We start from the raw sequence: 21,868 nt of genomic DNA, 5'->3' as shown, positions 1-21,868 counted from the left end.
ATTGACCTGTGTGTTTTTTTTTTAATTTACTGTTTATTATTTTGTTTAGTTGACATGGTTTCTAAATAGGCAAAACTGTTTCAATAAAGGAGGTCTTTAAAAACTAATGCCAACGTTTCATCTGCTTCTATTTAGCCTCCCCTGATTCCTCAGTGCGCCCTAATAAAATTAGCAAATAAACATTTTCTGATTTTGTTACATAATGTAGATCCACTGACATCCTTTTGTTTTTCTCGCCATGCAAAGCACATAATACCTGATAGGAGGATCCCATGGGGTGCTGTACATAGGGCTCTTAAACTGGAAATTGCCCAAATGCCCATATGATGCTAATCCTCCATGATTGTGTAGCAATGTAGTAATTTCACTGCCTGTTTATGCATGAATGTATTCTATGATAATTACTGCAGTGTGTGTTTTGCCATGTTGCAAGATGGCTGCTGTGCCCTCGGCACTTTGGGGATGAGGTCATCAGTACTGACCTAGCCTGGGGCAGGGATTCTTGGGTAAGCTCTTGAGAAGGACATGGTCTGGAGAGTGAGAGATTCAGATTCTGTTGCATGTATATACTTCAGACTGAAAGTACTATCAGTCTGAAGTATATACATGTATGTACTCACAAGACCCAATTGAGTGGAGGCACTGCGCTTATGAGAGATTTCATCTTGTTTCCACAGATAAAGGCTCTGCTCCTGTTCTTCCATATACATCAGTAGCCTGCAGAGTGGGTGAGAATAGGGCTACAACTGAAAAAAAATTGAAATCCACTGAATGAAAGGGGCAGCCCTGAACAAGTAATTCTGGGTAAGAAAGGGCCATCAGCCAGGGGATGAGGCTGTTGCTGCAGCTTATTGTGTGCAGTAAAATAATTTTCAGTACAACCATGCAAATTTAAAAGTTAGGTAAGAGTTCAGCATTAAAATATTAATTTGCAGTGATTTACACTGCAATCAGCACTTTCATTTTAGAAACTTGCTTTTAACTTGTTTAGCATTATATATTAGTATTGAGAAAGTTTGAATCAAATATTTGTGTAAATAAAACAACACACAGCCTGGGTCAACCACATTAGGATTTGTTATGCAGTACGCAGCGTTAGCAGTTAGATGTTACACGCTACAATATCTTGTTGCTAGCTTATTCCTCACAGCATGCGTACTGATTATATTGATTATGTGAAAGCATTAGTGGCCTTGTTCAGCATATATAATATGCAACTTTGGCCTTTTCCAGAAGGTTCCCAGCTGGAGTTCTAATTTCAACACTTGGACAAACTTTTCAGTTAAAACACTCTCCCGCAGCAGGGATTCTGTGTCATGTCACGCCGAATCCTTAAGAAGTGTCTCTCATTTCAGAAACAAACAATCTATTATGCTCCTATTATATTGTATTTTGCATGGAGTTAACAAGGTACATTATTTTTATTAAATTATCATTAGTGTTATATATTATATTATCAACTGTTTTTGTGGTCTGTTTCAAAACAATATGTCTATGGGTCACCTTTATAAGAAAAAAAATTTGATGCTCATTTCAGATCTGCATTTTCCTGTCTTCCTCACCCCAAGAGCACACAAGGTAATTTAATTTTCTTTGTTAAATCAGATTTGTAGACTATAATAAATGTCATGTTATTTGAACTACATGACAAAAAGCAGGCATGACAAAATGAAAATGAGTTAGCTTCGAAGCATATTGTTTATGCAAATGTCCTTACTGAAATATTTTGCCTTTTCTCCTTGTCTAAATAATAATAATGATGTTGATAATCATTATTATAACAAAACTAATATTAACATCAGTGTAAATTTGGTACATTGTGGTTGTTTTAAACATCACGTGCTACAATGACATCATAAATTAAACAATTCAGTTGGTGTTTAGTGTAAATTATATTGTTAGTTATATTGATGGTTAGGGTAGAACTCCTTATCAGATTGGTGGCCATTGCAGAATGGGAGGCCATTTTCCAGCAATGGACCTGATTTAATAAAGCTCTTCAAGGCTAGAGAAGATAGACTATCATGTGGGGACCTGGGTGATCCAGCAAACTTGGATTTTTTTTTTTTAAATCATTTGCTATTAGTTGTTTCCAGTCCTAATGGTGGCATTCTTCTACCATGCTAATGTACTGTATGCTGTGGACATAGTATCTATTTATTTCAAGGGTTCCCCATGTTGAAAACCATTTAAAAAGTTGGTCTATCCCCTCCAGTTGTGGAGAGCTTTATTAAATCTGGCCCAATAAATTGGGGGTATTTATAATGACCATAAATGTAACTGGGGTTTTCACAATGACTACCAATACTTTTGAAACCATCACTACTTCCCACCACTACATATCCCCCTCCTAACATGTGTAAATTCCCCCACCTACTAGATTGTAAGTTCTTCGGGGCAGGGTCCTCTCCTCCTGTATCACTGTCTGTATTAGTCTGTCATTTGCAACCCTTATTTAATGTACAGCGCTGCGTAAAATGTTGGCACTATATCAATCTTGTTTAATAATAATATTAATAATAAAAATAATATTAATACAAAGGGGGATGCAATCTTAGGGAGCTTATACTGATCACCAGTGTAGCATAGTATTTACACTTATTATTATTATTATTTTACAAAGTATTTTTACAGGGCCAACATATTACACAACACTTTACAAAGTCCATAGTCATGTCACTAGCTCTTCCTCAAAGGGGCTCACAATCTAATGTACCATTACACTGTAATTACACTGTAATTACCATTACACTACACTACAATTACCATTGTCTGGCTCTGTTGTTTCTCATAGTAAGTGCTGAAACAACCCTGATTCATTTTGTTATATCTGTGGCAGTTTCACCATTCCCAGTCAAAGGGCGAACATGAGCACATTTGTAGAGCAAGCCTATTTGGCATATTTCAAAGTTGAACTTGGTGATCAAGATAAGTATTGGGCCCCTCATAAGGTGTGCAAACAGTGTGTGGAGGGTTTACGGATGTGAACAAAGGGAACACGTGATAAGATGCCATTTGACATATGGTTTGGCGAGAGCCAGGAGATTATTTCAGTGACTGTTACTTTTCTATAGTGAAAACTACAGGATATAACAAGAAAAATAAATGTAACATAGAGTATCCTTGTCTACCATTGGCTATACGCCCAGTGGCTTATTCAGATGAAATGCCAGTGCCGGTTTTCGTTACACTACCCTCTCTTGAAGAACATGATTATGGTGATGAACTAGGTGACAACAATAATGAAGAGTTTGAAATTGAAGAGGACTCTGTTTGTAAGGGATTTGATCAGCATGAGTTGAGTGATTTGGCACGTGATTTTGGACTATCGTAGAAGGCTTCAGAACTCCTAGCATCAAGACTGCATAAGAAAAACTTACTTGAAAAAGGAACGAAGGTATCGTACTTTCGATGCAGAGAAATTGCATTTCTGCAGTACTTTAAAACTGACAGTGGCTTTGTGTATTGTCATAACATACCTGATTTAATGGAGGAATTGGGAATTCTAATCTATAACTCAACTGAATGGCGACTATTCATCAATAGCTCAAAGCAGAGCCTAAAGTGTGTCCTCCTTTACAATGGCAATATATTTGGGTAAGTCCCAGTTGGCCATTCAGTTTCTCTTTGTGAAGAATATGGAGACCTAAAGAGAGTTGTTGAGTTGTTGCAATGTCACCAACACATTTGGGCTATCTGTGTTGACCTTAAAATGGTATGCTTCCTTCTTGGTCAGCAAAGCAGGTAAACCAAATATCCCTGTTATCTGTGCATGTGGGACAGCAGAGCTCGCAAGATCTGCCCTAAAACCAGGTGATTCAAACATTCTACATGAGCCACTTGTTGATAGAAAGAATATTATATTCCCGCATCTGAACATGAAATTGGGTCTGATGAAGCAGTTTGTTAAAGCTTTGCCAACTGAAGGAGACTGTTTCAAGTACCTCATTTTGGCATTTCCTAGCCTGTCATTTTAAAAAATTAAGGTCGGTGTGTTTGATGGTCCACAGATTCGGCAGCTCATCAAAGATAAATATTTCATCAGGATAATGTCAGAAGTCAAAAAGAATGCTTGGTTATCATGCAAAGCCATTGTCAAGGACTTTCTTGGAAACACACAAGCAAATAATTACACAGAAATTGTCCAGAAACTTTTGGAGAGCCACAAAATGCTTGGTTGCAATATGACCATTAAGGTACATTATCTGCATAGCCATCTTTATAACTTCCCGGAAAACCTTGGTGCAGTCAGTGATGAGCAAGGTGAACAATTCCACCAAGATTTGAAGGTCATGGAAGGACGATATCAGGGTAGATGGGATGATGGCTGCCTATTGTTGGAGCATCTGGCGGGATTGTCCTAACACTGAACACCCTAGGAAAGCTATAAGTGTACATTTTTACCTTAACCGGTACCCTGTATCATACAAACTGGATGTGATAGCAAAAAACTGGGGTCATTTCTGCATTTACTACCCAAAAATTAGTAAAAAACAAGTGTAAGATCTAACTCAACAAAAAATGCGTTCGCCAGTGATACTAATTTTGGGGCATTGTACAATCCCTGTTACATTGGTGAATATATTTGGTAGTGCTTCACATGAGAAAACTGATTGTTCTTTAAACTGTATTGGGAGATTATACATCCTAGTTATAGAGTCTGCACTGCTCTGCACTCTTCTGCAGAATATTATTTTTGCTTGGTAATTTTATGTGGTGTTATTATGTCCTAACAGAATGAGATGGTGTGAAATAATTTTAGGTTTCAAGTTGATGTCATTTGTTATTACCCAGTGATATGCTTTTGCAACAATTATCATAATTTGTTGGAATGGTGCGATAAACTGACAAGGTATAGAATAAATTAAAACATACCACACTAAGATATGAAGTATAAAATAAGGTGTTTAACTTTCACATATCTCTTACATTGTTTAAATATTAATTGTTTTAGTGTGCAATAAAAATGTCTGTATTACTTAAGGCTGCCACTAAAAATTTTGCTCTGTCAGTACATTTTCCAAGTTTTTTCATTAAAATAAGTCATGGAGGTTGACAACCCTTTGAAAGAGACATGAAGATCCATTCTGTTTTGGAAAAGCTCTATTGTGCTTTGCTAGGTATGGTGAAAGGGAAAACTACATATGTAGATGACACGATAATATGAATATGTAGGCTTATTAAGTTCAAGGCCTTGAGCTGCCATTAAATCACAGTATTCCAACAGTCCAGATGAGGGATCACTGATATGGAGGAGAATGGAAAAATGCACTAGAAATGCACCTAAACTAAACTTATGAAACTGCAAAATGGTTAATGCATTCACCTAGGAATGTCTATAATTTATTTAGGGTCACTTTAACTGATTTTAGGAAATGATAAGCTTGCTTTATTAAAAGAGAAATGATTACAAAAAGCTGTTCTGCATTCTATTCTGCTTCTGAATCATTTACACGTTGCTGCTTGCAGTTAATTGCTGACTTTAAATCAGCAAAATAAATTAGAATTTTCTTTTTGTGAGCCATGATCTAGAGCTGTAAATAATTCCCTGGAGGAGTGATGTAACAAATTTTTAATTACAATATTTATTACAGCAGATCACAGGTATATGTTTTGTCTTAAAATGTAAATAGGATCATTTAAATACTCATAGTCAACGTGTTTATATGAACTCTCTTATTTTTTACCTGCATTGTGTCTTTCCTTGTAGAGTAGGATAAAGTGAGGATATATTGGCTTGAAGTGAGTGAAATTCAAGAGATTTTAGTTTGACCTGGTCCTTGTATTCATACATACAATATCTGAAATCTCTTGGGTTGTAAGCACTTCTGGGCAGGGTCCTGCCCTCCTCCTGTGTAATTTTTTGAATCTGTCATTTGCAACCCCTGTTTAATGTACAGTGCTGCATAGTATGTTGGCGCTATATTAATACTGTTTACTATTAATAATAATAATACTATACCTGAATGATAATAACTAAAACAGGCTCAGAATTAAAAAAATACCATATGGCAGGGAGACTGTATTTTCATAAAGCTCATAATACATCTCATTTTGGATAGAGTAGGGAAGAGGTAAAACCACCTTTTTTCTGTCCTTTTGGACAGATTTACCTTTACGTGCAACAAGACAATCTGTCATTTAGCAGTTGTAATGTGATGGAATAACATCACTGGGTGTCAGTTTGTTGTGATTGACGATGGGTTTACATTAGCGAGTGACATGATAGAAACTTCATCTACTTCTGAGAAGATAAATTAACTTTATTTTTATTATAAAATATTTTAAGGGCACTTCCTCATTTGGAATGATTTTCCATATGCCACATCCCTAATTACAGTATAAAGACTTTTATCTAAGATTGGTCAATCACCATGGGACTTTAACGGCATCGATTTTGTACAAATCTATACATTAATAACAATTTCATAATTTATTCAAAAAATTTTGATTATAATAAAACCAAGAATTGTGTTCAACAAATCAGGTCTGTAATTTTGCATATAGTCTTTCAGGCACAAGTTCGGCGTGTTTCTCGGAACTAAGTCCGCTTCATCAGGAAGTCAAACTTCCATCTTCACACTCAATCCTCGGCTGGGACATAGAGACCAAGGAACCAATCCCCTTCCTGCACATATCGGTTGTGGTGCTTAGTTGCCATCTATTTTTTTCATAGGCACCGCTAATCCTCACGACCTTGACTTTCCATTTTAGCTGCTGTATGTTAAGCATTAAAATACAGTTCTGAGAAATGCGTCGAACTTGAGCCTGAAAGCCTATCTGCAAAATTGAAAACCTGATTTGTTGAACACAATTCTTGGTTTTAATATAACCAGTTTTTAATGTACATTTTTTTGAAAAAATTATGAAATTGTTATTATTGTATGGAGTTGTACAAAATCAATGCCGTTAAAGTCCCATGGTGATTAACCAATCCTAGATAAAAATCTTTATTTTTAATTAGTGAATATGTGTTTGTGTTTTTATGGACTTTTTGACAATATCACTGTATTGTGGGTATTTCCATTTTACTCTTGAAATAAGTAGGAAGAACTAATGTACCTATTCCCCTGGGAGGGGGCAGATATGAAGACCCTTGTCACCCCCTCTATACTTAGCTCCTAAGAATTGTATCTTACACCAAAAGGACTTCACCATGATTTGTGTCCAGAACAAATCAAGCAAGTTGTGTTAACCTATTAGGTAAACAGTGCAAATACTAATGGTAATTTGAAAAGAAAATATCCCTCATCAGATCATTAATTTGACTAGGGATAGGTGAAAATAGACACTGACTGGATTCTGAGGGTTAGTGCACTTTATATATTTCTCTTTGCCTTTCTGAATAAGCCTTTTTGTCTGCAGCAGAAAACCATGGCCTTTAAAGCATTTGGAGTCTGACAGATATGTTCTTTGTTTGTATTTATACCATTGTAAGGGTCATTTAGTGGAAATAATCCCAGCATACACATATTAGGAATTCCTATGCACCAGTGCACCTGGTTATTTATGCCTGTCAGTTTCTTTGCCTTATCTAGAACTGCTTTCAGCGTTGATAAAATCGTTTTCTGATTCTTATGACTACATACATTTTTTTCCTTTGTGATCTTGTTCTTTTTAAAATCTTCGTCATCTGGTAGGTCAACTGTACCCACAGTGGACCACATAACTACAAAAAACCCAGCGCAGGAAACTCCATATTATTATCAAGGATGAATAATTTATTGAGACAGAAACATTATTTTACATATAACAATGGTTAAAGGTCATATTGTTATCCTTTTTTTATGTATAAATTCCAAGTACCATTAAAAAAGTTTCTAGGTGTAAAGCCACAGGCTTATCTTGAACCAATATATTTTCTATTCTTAAATTTGCAGCTTGTCTTCAAAACATTCCATTTCCAATATGTCCATCAACAGGCAGCAGGGGATGCTTATCCAGTTCTCACGACCTGTTGCTGCTCTTCCTATATTGCAGAAAGAGCGCTGGTATATTATTTCAGTACCCTGCTTCTATCTTTACATTATGACAGTTTTTGTGGGCATATCAATTGTGAAGTTCTCCCAGAACTGTCTCCACATTGAAAGGTTAGCAGCATAGATAAACTGTACGATATTTATGTACCAAAAAAAAGTATGCTTTTGATGAAAGTAGTGAAACCTATGTCCAGAACTCCCTATTAGCATGGGAGTCCCAAGGAATCATGAGACATACAGACCAGTAAGCCTTTTGGAAGTGATATGTGTAACTCACTGAACCCCCATGATAAATAATCCCATTTACAGTGATGTCACAGGTATTAAAACATGTGGGTATTTTACACTGCATCTTAGAATTATAAAACTAATTGTAAATAATTGTATGTGTCTACTCTGAATGATAGGATGGACAATTGTTACTAAATAAATCCTGGACCCCAAAGTCAATATGTAGTTAAAAAAAATGCCAAAGCATAGGGAATGTATGAGGCAAATCACAATGCCAGTTAGCTGGCATATTTTACCTAACTGTAGGTTTCACTACATTTTTGGCAAGGCTTCTATAAAACTGTATGCCATGTACATCCATCCTGCTTTGACATAAAGCAATTGTATATCATCTCTGTTCACCTGTATTGGAGACAGACATTGTTCTGTAAACACAAAGCCAGTTGGAAAAGTGACATATTTTGACAGGCAAAATCTTATCTACTGGCTATCTTGAGGTCTTCAAAGTACAAGCCAGTGTAGACTTGCAATGTGTGTACTTTATACTCCATAGAGATGAATGATTGTACTCTTGTACAAGCAAAGAATGTCTCACCACTAAGTGATAAGGGTTTCATCATTGCAAGCATGAAAGCTATTATTTTTTTTTTTACGATTTACAAACAAGCAAAAAAATCCATTAGTATTCAGGTCATATTTCTACAACAGAAACTAAAGTTTGTCTGACACAGACAACTGGTTTATGTATTAACACTGGTTCTGTCTCATCTATATGTCACTAGAACATGTCTTACTTTATACCACAGAGAGAGGCAAAGAGCAGGCCCACAAAAAATTAAGCAAAATAAGATTAGTTTTGCTTGTATATTATTATTATTATTATTATTATTATTAATAATATTAATAATAAGAATAAACAGTATTTATATAGCGCCAACATATTACGCAGCGCTGTTCAGAGAGAATATATCTTTCTGGTTATATATTCACTAGGGGTATAGGGAGTATAGGAGGATAGATGTTATCAGAGATTTAAGCTTGATCCATTTTATTAAAGATATTGCAGTCTACATTGGCTGAGGTCAGGCAGATACACTTTTCATGTCATCAACCAACCCTCACTAAAATGTGCTGAATCAGACAGTTGCAGCAAGGTGTGGAAACACCTCCAGAGCATGTTCTACCATATGGACATCATGAACACCCAGTAGTTGACTGGGTATTTAGTTCTGGGATTTTTGATGTAATCCATGCAAGGGTCATTTTGTAAGCTGGGCAACATGAAAGCACTCATGTGGCTTAGACTGACAACCTCTGAGGATCCAGTTTCATGTGGGTCAGGCACATCCTTCCTTATCTAAAACTGATAGCTGTGAATTCACAAGGAATTTGACAACCCTGATGAAGCCACCCCCAATTCCTCATTTGCTTCTTTGCTTTTGTAACAACACCTTCCACCTCTTCATGGAAGGGAACACAAATGCAGATTAGTTTTGGTGGGCACTGTTAAGCTGGTGTTGACTTTAGGTAAATGACAGGTTGTCCCGTTTCTCCTCCTCTATATTCTTCTCCTACTATGAATCCTACTATCAATCTAGCACAGATTTTCATGGTCTAATCCAGCAGTGGCTGCACGCCTTGGTAGTTAGGAAAAATTTAAATACCAAATTCATTGCATGGGCCAGGCACCGTACATGTGCCAGGTGTCCAAGGTGAAGAAAATAAACCTCACAACTTTGGCTGGTAATTGTGCATGCTAGCCATGTGTCAGTCTGGGCCCACAGAGCACTAAGCAGCTCTTAATAATAAACTCTTGGTGATATGACAAATATGACAAATAATGTACCCCCCGGTAGCTGAATGTCCAGCCACTGCTACAATCACACAGTTTACTGTAAAGGATATGTAGGGCCCTACCCATGCTTACTGGACCACATATCCCTAGCCAGGTGTACCTAGCTATTAACAGGAACCTGTAAGGGACAGGGACTCAATCTTGGTCACATAGTAGTGTAAAGAAAGGAAAGTAGTGACTGCTAATGAAATAACCAGTGGTGACTAAAATGGTTCATAATTATAAACATTATTACTGGAACTACCTATAAATATCCAGATAGTTTTGAGTTTTTTTATTTATTGGTTTTTGTGTTAAATGAACAATAATGAGATATAATGGCTTTTTGTCACTAAAATATGGCTAGTACACATCAACACACCACAATGGTGGCCAGAGCTTGCATTTGCCTTTTATACGAAGAGGTGCTGAGAAGTTCCTGGCTTTGCCCCCTTTCAGACAAAATTGAATAATTAATAGGGGGGGGGGGCATATGGCAGCCTAATATCTTAGAATGTAACTGTGCAAATCTCAGGTCTTTGCGATTCTTAAAACTGTTTTTCCTTTTAGTGAGAAGTTGTGATGGCAGAGGAACAAGCAAGTTTCACGTTGTTGGAGTTACGGGCCATCATAAAGTTTTGGTTCTCCAGGGAAAGTCAGCAAAGGATATTTACACTTAGATGTCACAAACACTGGGGGAAAAGTGTCCTTCCTACAGCACTGTCAAAACCTGGATATCTTGTTTCAAGACTGGGCATTTCACCGTTGAAGATGAGCCCCACAGTGGGCGCCCCCCAACCTCAACTGACCCAGCAACCTGCGATGCTGTCCATGAGCTGATTATTGAGGACCGGTGAATATCCGCAAAAAAGATAGCCCAGATACTTGACATCTCACGGGAGCGTGTTGGGTTTGTTATCACCACTATCCTCGACATGTGCAAGCTTTCAGTGAAGTGAGTGCCTGAATGTTTGAACAGCGATCAGAAAAAGGAACGAGTTGAAGCATTCAAAGCCGTTTTGGCCCATTTTTAAGCTGCACAGGTTGACCAGCTGAAGGAGGCAATTAAGACGAAACGCCCTGGAAAGTTGACCAAAGGGATCCTTTTTTTGCAGGACAAGCCACCTGTGCACATGTCCAACGTTGTGGCTGCTAAATTGAACACCCTGGATTTCCAATTGGTCCACCATCCCCCCTAATCACCTGACCTGGCGCCTTCGCACTACTATCTGTACCCAAATTTGAAGAAACACCTGAAGGAGCAGCATTTTGAGGACATTTCTGACATCAAAGATGCTGCTAAGATCTGGTTTGCGGCCCAACCAAAGGTCTTTTATTTGAACAGTCTAGAAAAGCTGCAACTACACTGTACCAAGTGCATCAGTCTCAGTGGGGAATATGTTGAATAAATGTGTTATTTCATAACTCTGGCTCCCTTCTTTCTGGGCAAAGCCAGGAACTTCTCAGCACTCCCTCTTAGTGTCTGGGTGGGAAAAACACAATGGTCAGGCTGCCAAAATTAAACATGGTTTGTGGAGTTCTCTGTTCCTCCTTAGCTGCTCATTGCTGTACTAGGACATCATTGGATAGCCTGCCTTATAAACTTAAACTTGTAGCCAAATATCAACTCTTTATTTACCCAACAATTATTGGATATAATCAAACAAAATGTTCAATGTTTGGGACAATTTCGTAACCTGGTTAAACCTGAACAGCAAGGCTACAAATAGGAATCTGCCCTTTTGATATCATCTGTGCCATGTATATGCATGTTTTTGTATAATTTTAAAGACAACTTTTATTTTTCATTTTTATGTCACACATTCAGTTATCTGCAGAAAAGGAAATAAAGAGATACTAATCTGATCACTTAGCACTGATTAAAAAAATGCAGCAAGCAATTTCCAGATATTACAGCTGTTAGTTAACAATAAAACAGTGCTCAACAAAAAAGGTAAAACTTATTTTACCATTTTGATAGAATTGTTTATTATTGTTTGAGTATACACATTCCTGTAAAATAATACATTTTTTGTAATATTGATTTATGTAATAGTTAAACAGTGTACTAGGCTACGTCGGATAAACAATTATATTGAATATTGCAATCAGTTTGTAAGGAAATGTGATCTTGTTCTTTCATAAATGGATCTCGTGTTCAAAGAATAGTTACCATCTATAAATCAGTTTTTCCATGCATTTTAAACAGTAATAAATCCAATTTGTGTTGTCTATGCAAAGTTCACAAGTTCACATGAACTAATAAGCAGCCATTACATCAGTTCCAGAGGCTGTTATTCCAGATTTACCTATTTAATTTCAGAGCCTGTGCTTTTTCTGGAAGATTGCGGCTTTAAAACGTGGTTAACCCTTTACCGTGTGCTGCATTTTTAATTTTGTGTTGTGTTTTGTGTTTCAGTATTGTTTTTACAATGTTGCGTTCAGTCATCTGACATGCAACATTAAACATACAAAGGAAAGGCAGCCACTTGAGAATCTAAGCATCTGTCTACATGTATTTATGGGTGAAATCAGGGCACTGATGGTTTCTGAACATGCTAGTGTATTTATAAATAGACATTCATTCTTTATATATAGAACTGTGGATTTCTGCAAGAGCAGTAACTTTTGACAGTAAACTGTAGGTATTAAAATTTAGAGACTTAAACAAGAATAAAAGGGTTGCATGTATTTAAAGTGACTCTAAAATTTCTTTCATTTAACGGAAGAATAAGTTTCTATTTAATTTGTTAAGTATACAAATGGTAATAGATGAATGTAGAAAATTACTGAATCATTTACAAAGCTACTGTTTTTTATTCTATTCTGAATGAATCCTTGAGAAAATAAAAAAAGACCTTGTTTGATAACATGTATCAATGTATTGTGCTAAAAATGCTTCATAGCATCTCATCTCAGACTTACTACTAGGATGTTTGGAGGAATGCATTCGTGGTAGCTTGGGAGCACTGGAATGTGGCAGAACTGGCCTTAAGAAATCTCCTTAACTGAAAACATCACAAGGGCTGAGATTAAAGTACATGCACATGAAGAAAGGAAATATGTCTCCAGCATGTTCTACCAACACAACAATATTTACAGCCCTTCAGTTTATCATAGAAATATTATAATCCTACTGCATTGGTGAAAAAAATAAACCAAGGATCATTAAAAAAATTAGCTATATTTGTACCTGTTCTGCAAATTCCCACAAATTTGTATCTGATCTTTGAAAATAAACTGGTTTGGGTGCCAAGAGGACTCATTCACACTGGCAGTGAGGTTGCAGTGTGTTTACATGTTTCGTCTTTCTGAAGCAGGACCATAGGGAATGAATAGGGGCTGCAGCAAGTAGTGTGCACATGTGCAGACTAAGAGGTAAGTGTGAATCTGCCATAATGGTAAAAAAAAATTACTTTTCCTTGTAACATCACATCATATCACATGGCAGCTGCCATAGTAGTCATCAGGTTGTTCAGTTACACAATGGCCCAACCTTCTAATAGCTGGTGTTGGTCAAGGTCATACCCTTTCCTGTCCACCTGTAAGTGGGAAGGTAGCTTCACAGTGTATTATTGCAAAACAAATGTTTGGCTTGCCAACCTGCAGGATTTCTTTCCCAGGTTGTAGCAGGTAGCTTAAGAGAAGATTTTTTTTTTACAGTGATATTTGGCACAATAATGATATTTCAAAATGGCAGAGGCTGATAGGAAAGTGTGTGAGCATGTGGAGGGTGAGGGGGTACAAAAAGTCAAGCAGCCTTAAGTCTAGAAAGGCCCTGGATCAAGAATGCACATATATCCTGCTGTATTATATTGTAAGATACAAAATTAGTAACTACACTTGATAGACCTGCCTTTAATAAATTGAAACCCTATAGGTGGCAGTGATAAAAATAATGCTTATATAGGCATTGCCATACATGAAAGTATAATTAATATATACATTTTGCATTTTAAATTATTTAAACTCATAAATAGATTGTGTCATAAAAATGATGTTGTTAAAGAAACAGGCAAAATTAATATAAAAAGAGTGTAAAAAACCAAAACTGCCCAAGAAGGAAACAAAATCCATTCACAGGACTGTCTACATCCAAACACATGAAAAAGGTAAACGTCCAGAACAGAAGTTCAAACAAGCACTTCAAAAACATCCAGCTAATGTGCCATTAAAGCTCAATCAATCCATCTGTGAATTATTTAGTCTTGGTAATTGATTCAAATAGAATGGATACCTGGACTGTTTATGGAGTTCCCAGAACTTACATGAGGACCTCTTCCCAGGATTAGCAAGACGTATGTTTGAGGAACTGATTCAGATTCCTGTCACTCTGCACATGTTCTTCCCAGCACTCACGTGATATGCTGTGCAATTGTAGCAGCTACTTAACCTAACAAACTGCCTTTTACCAAGCAATTCTCAAAGGACTGCAAACAAATCAAAGAACTTTCGAAGAATCATGGGAATCCTTTAAAAAGAAAAGTGAAACCACAACTTTCAATTATTGTCCTTCAAATGATGTATATAAATCAATATTAATATCAAAGATAAAATGAAGTTTCTAAAGGAAGCTACTGTATGCTAAAAATAATATGAATGTTTAAATGTAATGGGCAGCATGGTGGCTCAAGGGTAGCACACTTGGCTTTGTAGCACTAGGTCCCAGTTTCAAATCTCAGCCAGGGCACTATCTGCATGGAATTTGTAGGTTCTCCCCATGTCTGTGTGGGTTTCCTTCCACATCCCAAAAACATGCAGTAATGTTAAATGGCTTCCCCTCAAAAACTGACATTAGACTACAATAATGACATATGATAATATGTATATTAATAATGACTATGGTGGAGACATTAGATTGAAAGCTCCTTTAAAGGACAGCTAGTGACACAACTGTCAACTTTGTACAGCACTGCATAATATGATGAAACTGTATAATAATAATGACTTTTTATATATTTTCCATAATCGTCACCTTCTTCCTGTGTTTTCTGCCAAGGATGCAAGATTTGTATATTCTTGGCCTGGATAGAACAAAAATCTGCAGAGCATGTGCATACTCCAGATTGCTAGTTTTAACGCTAGACAGTGTTTACTACATTTATCCAATCAGGTTAATGGAAAATGTCATTCTTTTTTTAATTAAGTGACTAATTATTTTTTTTTTATTAAGGCCTAATAATTTAGGGAGAATGCTTATATGGAATATGGTTTTAAAAAAAGATCAGATAATCTACCCTATAAGGCAATATATATATATATATATATATATATATATATATAAAAAATTATTTATTTATTCATGTACAATATGTTTTCCTGTGTGACCTTGGTGTCATAGCATGTTTCCCTGTGCGCACCATGTGAACAATTTACATTATGTGAATCTTTGTGCTTTGATTCTTTACATTGATGTGTTGAATTGCAACAGTAAAATTACACAGTACTTTGTGCTCTATACCAAGAAGATCAGGCTTCATTTTTTTCTGTTTGCAATAAACTGATTTGGATTTCTGATTAACAGTAAGGCATTTTATATACTTCCTATTACAAAGGTAACTTTGGTAAATATATTATAGTTATATGTATGCATATTATATGTGAATTGTATCTACCTAGCACCATTCATAAATTTCAAGGGATTTTTAAAGTTGTCTGTTACTTCTTTCCTAATGTGTATCTGAACCTTATTTTTCTAGTTTCTGAGAAGTCATCCTTCCCTAAAATACACACTTGCTATCTAAAGTTGATGTCCTCTAAATGATGGAGGACCGCTGTATTTATGCTAGCATGACTGTTTGGGCCCAATTTAATAAAGCTCTCCGAGGCTGGAGAAGATACACTTTCATCAGCAAAGCTACTTTGTACACTTGTAAGAATTAATTATGCAGGGTTCTTTATTGAAATCTATCTATCTATCTATCTATCTATCTATCTATCTATCTATAACTTTTTCTATTATTTATTTTCTTGGCTTCTGTTCATACCATAATAGTAGAAAGAACAGTTGCAAAAAACTGAGCAGAAGGAGATAACTTTAAAAATCATTGAACTAAGATGCATATTTGATTAAAAAATATCAACTAATAGCTCCTCTCATGAGTGCAGTTTAAAGAACTCTCTGTTCTGTATGTATCTCTGGAGGAATCACATGAAAATTCTGTGTGTCTCAGTTTCAGTAAATGTAAGATGATAAAAGTGCTATGAAGTCGAGGTTTGTTTTAGGAAAGATCACTGTTTGTTCTTTACCGCTGTGCAGGTTCTAGACAGGGACTTCTGTATCTAGTAACAAAATTGTGCGAGGAGTGATGTATTTTACAGGAGTCACTGCGCAGAGCTTTGTACAAAACTTAAGAAAGCATGGTACACAAGTTCACCATTTCCTTTACAATCTGTCCACATCATGCTTCAAATAACCTCCTGCAGTTTCAGCCTTCAATATTATTGACAGAAAGCTCTTCTGCTTTGGGCAAATCCTCTAGAGGACAGTATTAAAAATACTATGGAATGTAACTTACTTCGACAAACAAGACTATGAGATCAGAATACAAATGTGCATTCAAAACTAAATTCATTCATTGACATTTACAATTACAGTTTTTTTTAAATGTGTTAGCATTTCAATACTTAACAGAACCCAAAACAGAAAATAAAAAATACAGTACAGTTGAAATACAAAAAGCTGTTAACCTGGCAAATTATTTTTAGTTTTTATTATTTTTAGTATTTTATAGTCAATCCCCACCTTTATCTTACTTTAAAGTCACAAAAGTAAAGATTAATTCTTGTTTTAACAACGCAGATTTTTTGTCATCTCTCTGCATTTAGACTGTTCAATTGCCAAATGGCTAGTTGTGGATTTTGGGGATGTTGGATTAAAGTTTTAACTGTAGAGAAACATAATACTGGTGTGCTAATTAGAAAAAAAACAGGAAAACCGTGTCATACTTTGATAGTGACATGCCTACACATTATATTAATATGATGTTTTAAAAAGCAATAACTATAGGCAAAAATTGATTATCCACAAAAGAAAAAAAAAATACATGGACCCGGGGGCAATCAACAGGGTAATCATGTACAATACACAGAAACAATATATCAACTGTCACAATATGCTAGCAACTAAATAATTACAATATGGAGTCAGACAACTGCCAAATAGTTACAACATGCAGGCAACAAATTTACAAGTGTTACAATGTGTGCACAACAAAATCACAGTAAACATAACCCCTTTTCTCCAGCAAAATTATATAAGCATAAATCCCCTTTCCCTCCAGAAAACTCCTCCTTCACCAAAAATCTTTTACTTCCCCAGGAACCTCCACCAGGATTCACGCAAAATCCAGTCCAGAATAAAGAGTCAGGTTAGGCTACGTACACACGTCAGATGATTCTAGTCCGATCATCGCTTCAGGGCTAGTATCGGATGAGAATCCGACGTGTACAGCGCTCACCCGAAGTCATTCATGGATCAGAAGAATGATCATAATACAAGTGAACGGGAGAACGAAGCAGGGTGCCCCTTGGTCCTTCTCCCCCTCCACTCTAGATAGAGCAGAACGGCGCTGTATGTGTAGTGCTCGTTTAATCTTTTGCTATAAAAGGTCCTTTCCAACAACAACAATTTAATGTGTGTACACAGCCCTATTTACAGTTAATCTGTCCAACAGGCAAGTGGACAGTCCAGGCATTATACACTTACAGGGTAAGAAACAGACAAGGTCAGCAACAGGAAATCTTATGAATACACTCCAGCAGCAGATCAGCCTAGCCAAACACTACAACAGGCACTGGAGACTGGGAGCAGAAAAGCTATAAAGCCCCAGCAGCCAATAACAACGCAGGATTGAGTCAGTAACTAACCTATCCCTAAAATCACCTTCAGCTCTGCACAGCCTCAGAGTGTGTGCTGAGGATGCCGATAAAATACATCTCTTGCTGCACGACTAAAGGGAACCAGGGGCTGCTGCTATTTCTTTGTTCTCCTTGCGGCTATAAGTGACATCTCTGGACAGAATAAACAGTGTTTTATACTACGATTGTGCACAACATGGGATCATTGGCCAGTTAAGCATCTAAGAGAACCATTCACACATTAGTGCAATGCAGTTTAATTTGAATGTCATCTAACTTCCAAAAGAAATTTACTTCCAATTTTAAAGTAGGTCAGATTGGGCAATTGTCTGCGGGGCCCCAAATGACAGAATGGCATGGGTACAGGGAGTTGGAATGCTGTGCATATTTGTAATACTGCATTATCATGTTCTGTGATTAAAAAAAAACTGATGCATGTATGTTTTTAGATCCATTATGGTGCTTTGGCAGTACATGATGGGCTGCCCTAATGCAATGCATGTAAATGTGTGAGTACTAATGTACCACAACTGACCAGAAAACAAACAGTGTCAGGTTTAGCCTTGATGATCACAAAGAGTTTATAGGAATGAACTTCAGTATAAAAATAAGTGAAGTAAGGATTAATATTTGAGATAGTTAGCTCAATACACCTTTTTGTAAGGGGGCATTGGGGGGCTATTAATTGTTTTTAGCTATGAAGGTCTAAATATCCCAGGAATACACTTAATAGTATTACTTCTTACATTGCTAGTAAATATTACCTTTTTTACCCTGGAAATATGTTTTAGTCTAACATGATATAATATCCCTATTCATAACCATAGCACCATGTAACTGTTGATTCACTTATTTCACCACAACAGCTTTAAAAGGTTTACCTATAATAAAATAATCACTTCTTACTGCCCAGTAACTTCCTTTCATTTTAAAATGTTGTTATTGTTCTAGCAAAGTAATTTCCATCTAAATGGATTAAATAACCTCTGACTGAGGTTCACAGTTTAACTCAAAATATGTTTAGGAACTGTAATTTGCTAGAAGTTAAAATTAATCTGGCTTCTGTCTATCATTTGCAATTCAGTGAATACATTAGAAAGTACATCCAATGAACTACCAGTACAAAAGATGGTTTTCTCACTTTGTCACCTAACTGAATCACGTTTGATTTGTGTATCACAATGTAAAGCATTTCCCTTTATGGTTTATCTTTATTCAAATGATGGATTTACCATTGACCTTGTAATGTTATTTTCACATTCCATGAGATTCAAGGAGCCACTGACAGTGCTGGACAGACACATTGATCCACATTCATTGATCTAGATTGTGGGAAAAAAAAGAAACCTCAAGCAAATCTGCTCATGAACTCGCTAGTCTAAACTTCAAGGTGAGAAACGAAGTTGCTTTAGTTTATTAGGTTATGGTGTGGTATCATGCCTTTTAAATGTGTATGTCATTTATAAATAACCTTCAAAGGCAGACTGGCTAAGTAAAGGCCAACTGAACTTTTAGTGGCAATAAAATACATTTCATGTGCATCAGAACAAAAAGTATGCAAAGCCCTAGAGTTAATTTTATGTAGTATGTCTGCCAGCATGATCTGGGTGTTGCACACTGCCTACTTCCTCTATTTTTATCCAACTTTTTATCCAATTACTTTCCAGGTATCCCTGTAAGCATATTATCCCGTGCTTCAGTAACCCTATGTGCTCCAGTGACCCTTTATGCAATATTGTTCCTAAGATCTTCAGTGACCCCTTGTGCTCTAGTGACCATTTGTACTCCAGTACTCCCTTGCTCCTGTACCTTTTGAGTAACAGTAATCCATTATAGCTCAGTGACCCTCTGTGTTAAAGTAACCATACTTTTCAGTGGACCTCTCTGCCCGAGTGACCCTACTGTTCTTCAGTTACCCTGTACTCCATTGACCCTTTGTGCTTTACTGACCCCTATATACAAATGTCTAGTTGCTAGACATTTGTACAAATCCCGTGCTTTAATAGCTATTTGTGTTTTAGTGACCTCTGTGCTCTAGTAATTTTGTACTCCAATGATCCTTAGTATTCGAGTGACCGTTTGTGCTCTAAAGACATTATGCTCCAGTAACCCCATACTTTAGTTGGTTGCTAAGCTTTAGAAGACCAGGGGACATTCTCCACAGCATGCTTGCATGGGACAGAGTTTTCAAATTAGGCTGTGGTAGCTTTTTAATGAAAACAAACTTTATACATCCTTTGTTCTGATGCATCAGGAATGTATTTAGAATATTTAAACTGATATTTTATTTGATTTTAAAGTAAATTTTCACTGAAAAGTGGTATGTGTCAAAAAATCTTATTGGATCTTCGTTGTATACATTTTTCTGTTCTGTTGGTCCTTTCTCATACTAATTTCCACATGAGAGGGTCAGTCAGTGCTATTGGCTGCCTGATTGGAGTTACCCATTAAATATTGGTTATACAAAACCTGTTTTATATCTATCTTTTGACCTAAATCCACCCTGAAAGCTAGCAGTGGAATTCTTGATATGTACAAGTGATTACAGCTGTATATCTGTAGTGTGAGTTCCAAGGCTGTGCAGCTTTTTGGTTGTAGGCTGCTTTGTGTTGTGCAGTAGGTTCCAAAGTACTGCAATGCATCTGAATGTGCTTTGACAAATACAAATAAAGCAAGCAAATTTTCCATGTAAATGGAAGGTCCATCTTCCTGCCTGCCCCCATCATGTCTGTTGTTCCCTTCTCTATGCTCTGGGCTGGAGCTACATGCACAGGGCACGAGGTGATAAATTGTACCTGCCCTACCTTTATAGCCATTGCACTATTCTTTTTTCCTTGTAGCAGCAAGGAGGAGGGAAAAAGTAATTCAACTATACAGTAAGGTCAAGAGTTTGTCCTCTACAGCTTCTGCATCTAGCATAGAGGAGGAAACCTGTGGACTCCAGGTCATGCTGCAATAGGCCTGTGGGATATATTTGCTTTTTGTCTGGAAGAATCTACCTCCCATAGCATTGTTATATTGTTCAGTTTAGGGGTGCAAGTTTGGTTCCTACAAAGAAAAAGTGACAGGAGTATATCTACAGGGGTCACAGCTTGTCTTCTCAGTGCACTAAAAACAGTGGGACCTTTGATCCATATAAAAGGGTATGTCCGTATGCATCTCCCATGCTGTCATTTCTGAGATTTGGTTTGCCAACAACAGAACACAATGCAACATCACTGCCTAATGATTTCTATTTCTGCATGCAATTTATTCTAAGGCTGCTGGGGGAGAAATTTATTTTTCTAGTGATTGCTTTGCTGGGGGAGTGGGATGTTTGTTTGTGGAGGGATTTTGCAGAAAGAGGAAGCTTAAAGGGTACCTAAACTTAGAGGACAACTGGTGGACAACCCTTTTATGTAAGGTAAAAATTCTGTTTGTTTGTGCAGCACTGCTCCCCTAATTCTCAATCACCTAGGCAGAGCGCAGAGCCTCCGGATACCTACCTCATGCATCCCAGGAGGCTCTTGGCTGCTCAGAAGATGAGGGATTCTCGGGCATGCGCTGAAGGAGTCCTTTCGCGAAAAGGGAAAAAAATTGCTGATCTCACAAATGCGTAGTGAGATCGGCAAGTTTTTTTACTTATCTACGTCACCCGATCTTGCACCTCTATCGGGTGACATAGGAAGAAGAACTGGGAAGAACAAGTAGAATATGGTGACGCCTAGCCCGCCAGCCTGAAAACGAATGCCAGGAAAACGTGGAGCCGGATGGAAGAACCCTTCGGATCGATCAGCTGCTCTGCGGGAATAAAGGTAAGTGTATTTTTTGTTTTGGGTAATTTTTGGGTTTAGTTCCTCTTTAATTTGTTGGAGGTAGGTTTTGCTAAAGCATTAAAAAATCCTTAAATTTTCTTTAGAACACCAAGTATCCCAGTGTTTTGCTTTTCCCCACGTGCTATTTAAACCTTGTGTTTTAAATTCGG

The 21,868-nt window shown here is 36.9% G+C and overlaps 1 long non-coding RNA gene across 2 annotated transcripts in view; it reads left to right on the top strand.

Moving 5' to 3' along the window:
• The window catches only part of LOC140326852 (uncharacterized), a 110,290-nt gene that overhangs the window by 37,536 nt on the left and 50,886 nt on the right, over positions 1-21,868 (top strand). The window contains exon 3 of one of the 2 annotated variants that reach the window (XR_011919934.1): positions 1,538-1,578. The exons of the other annotated variant lie outside the window; for it this stretch is intronic. This is a non-coding gene — a long non-coding RNA (uncharacterized lncRNA). The remainder of the gene's footprint in view (positions 1-1,537; positions 1,579-21,868) is intronic. 2 annotated transcript variants of the gene reach the window in all.

Source organism: Pyxicephalus adspersus, chromosome 3, assembly GCF_032062135.1.
Source record: "Pyxicephalus adspersus chromosome 3, UCB_Pads_2.0, whole genome shotgun sequence".
In the NCBI taxonomy this organism is placed as follows: Eukaryota; Metazoa; Chordata; class Amphibia; order Anura; family Pyxicephalidae; genus Pyxicephalus; species Pyxicephalus adspersus.
Note: the sequence above shows the minus strand (reverse complement) of the source record. Positions and strands in the feature narration are given on the sequence as shown.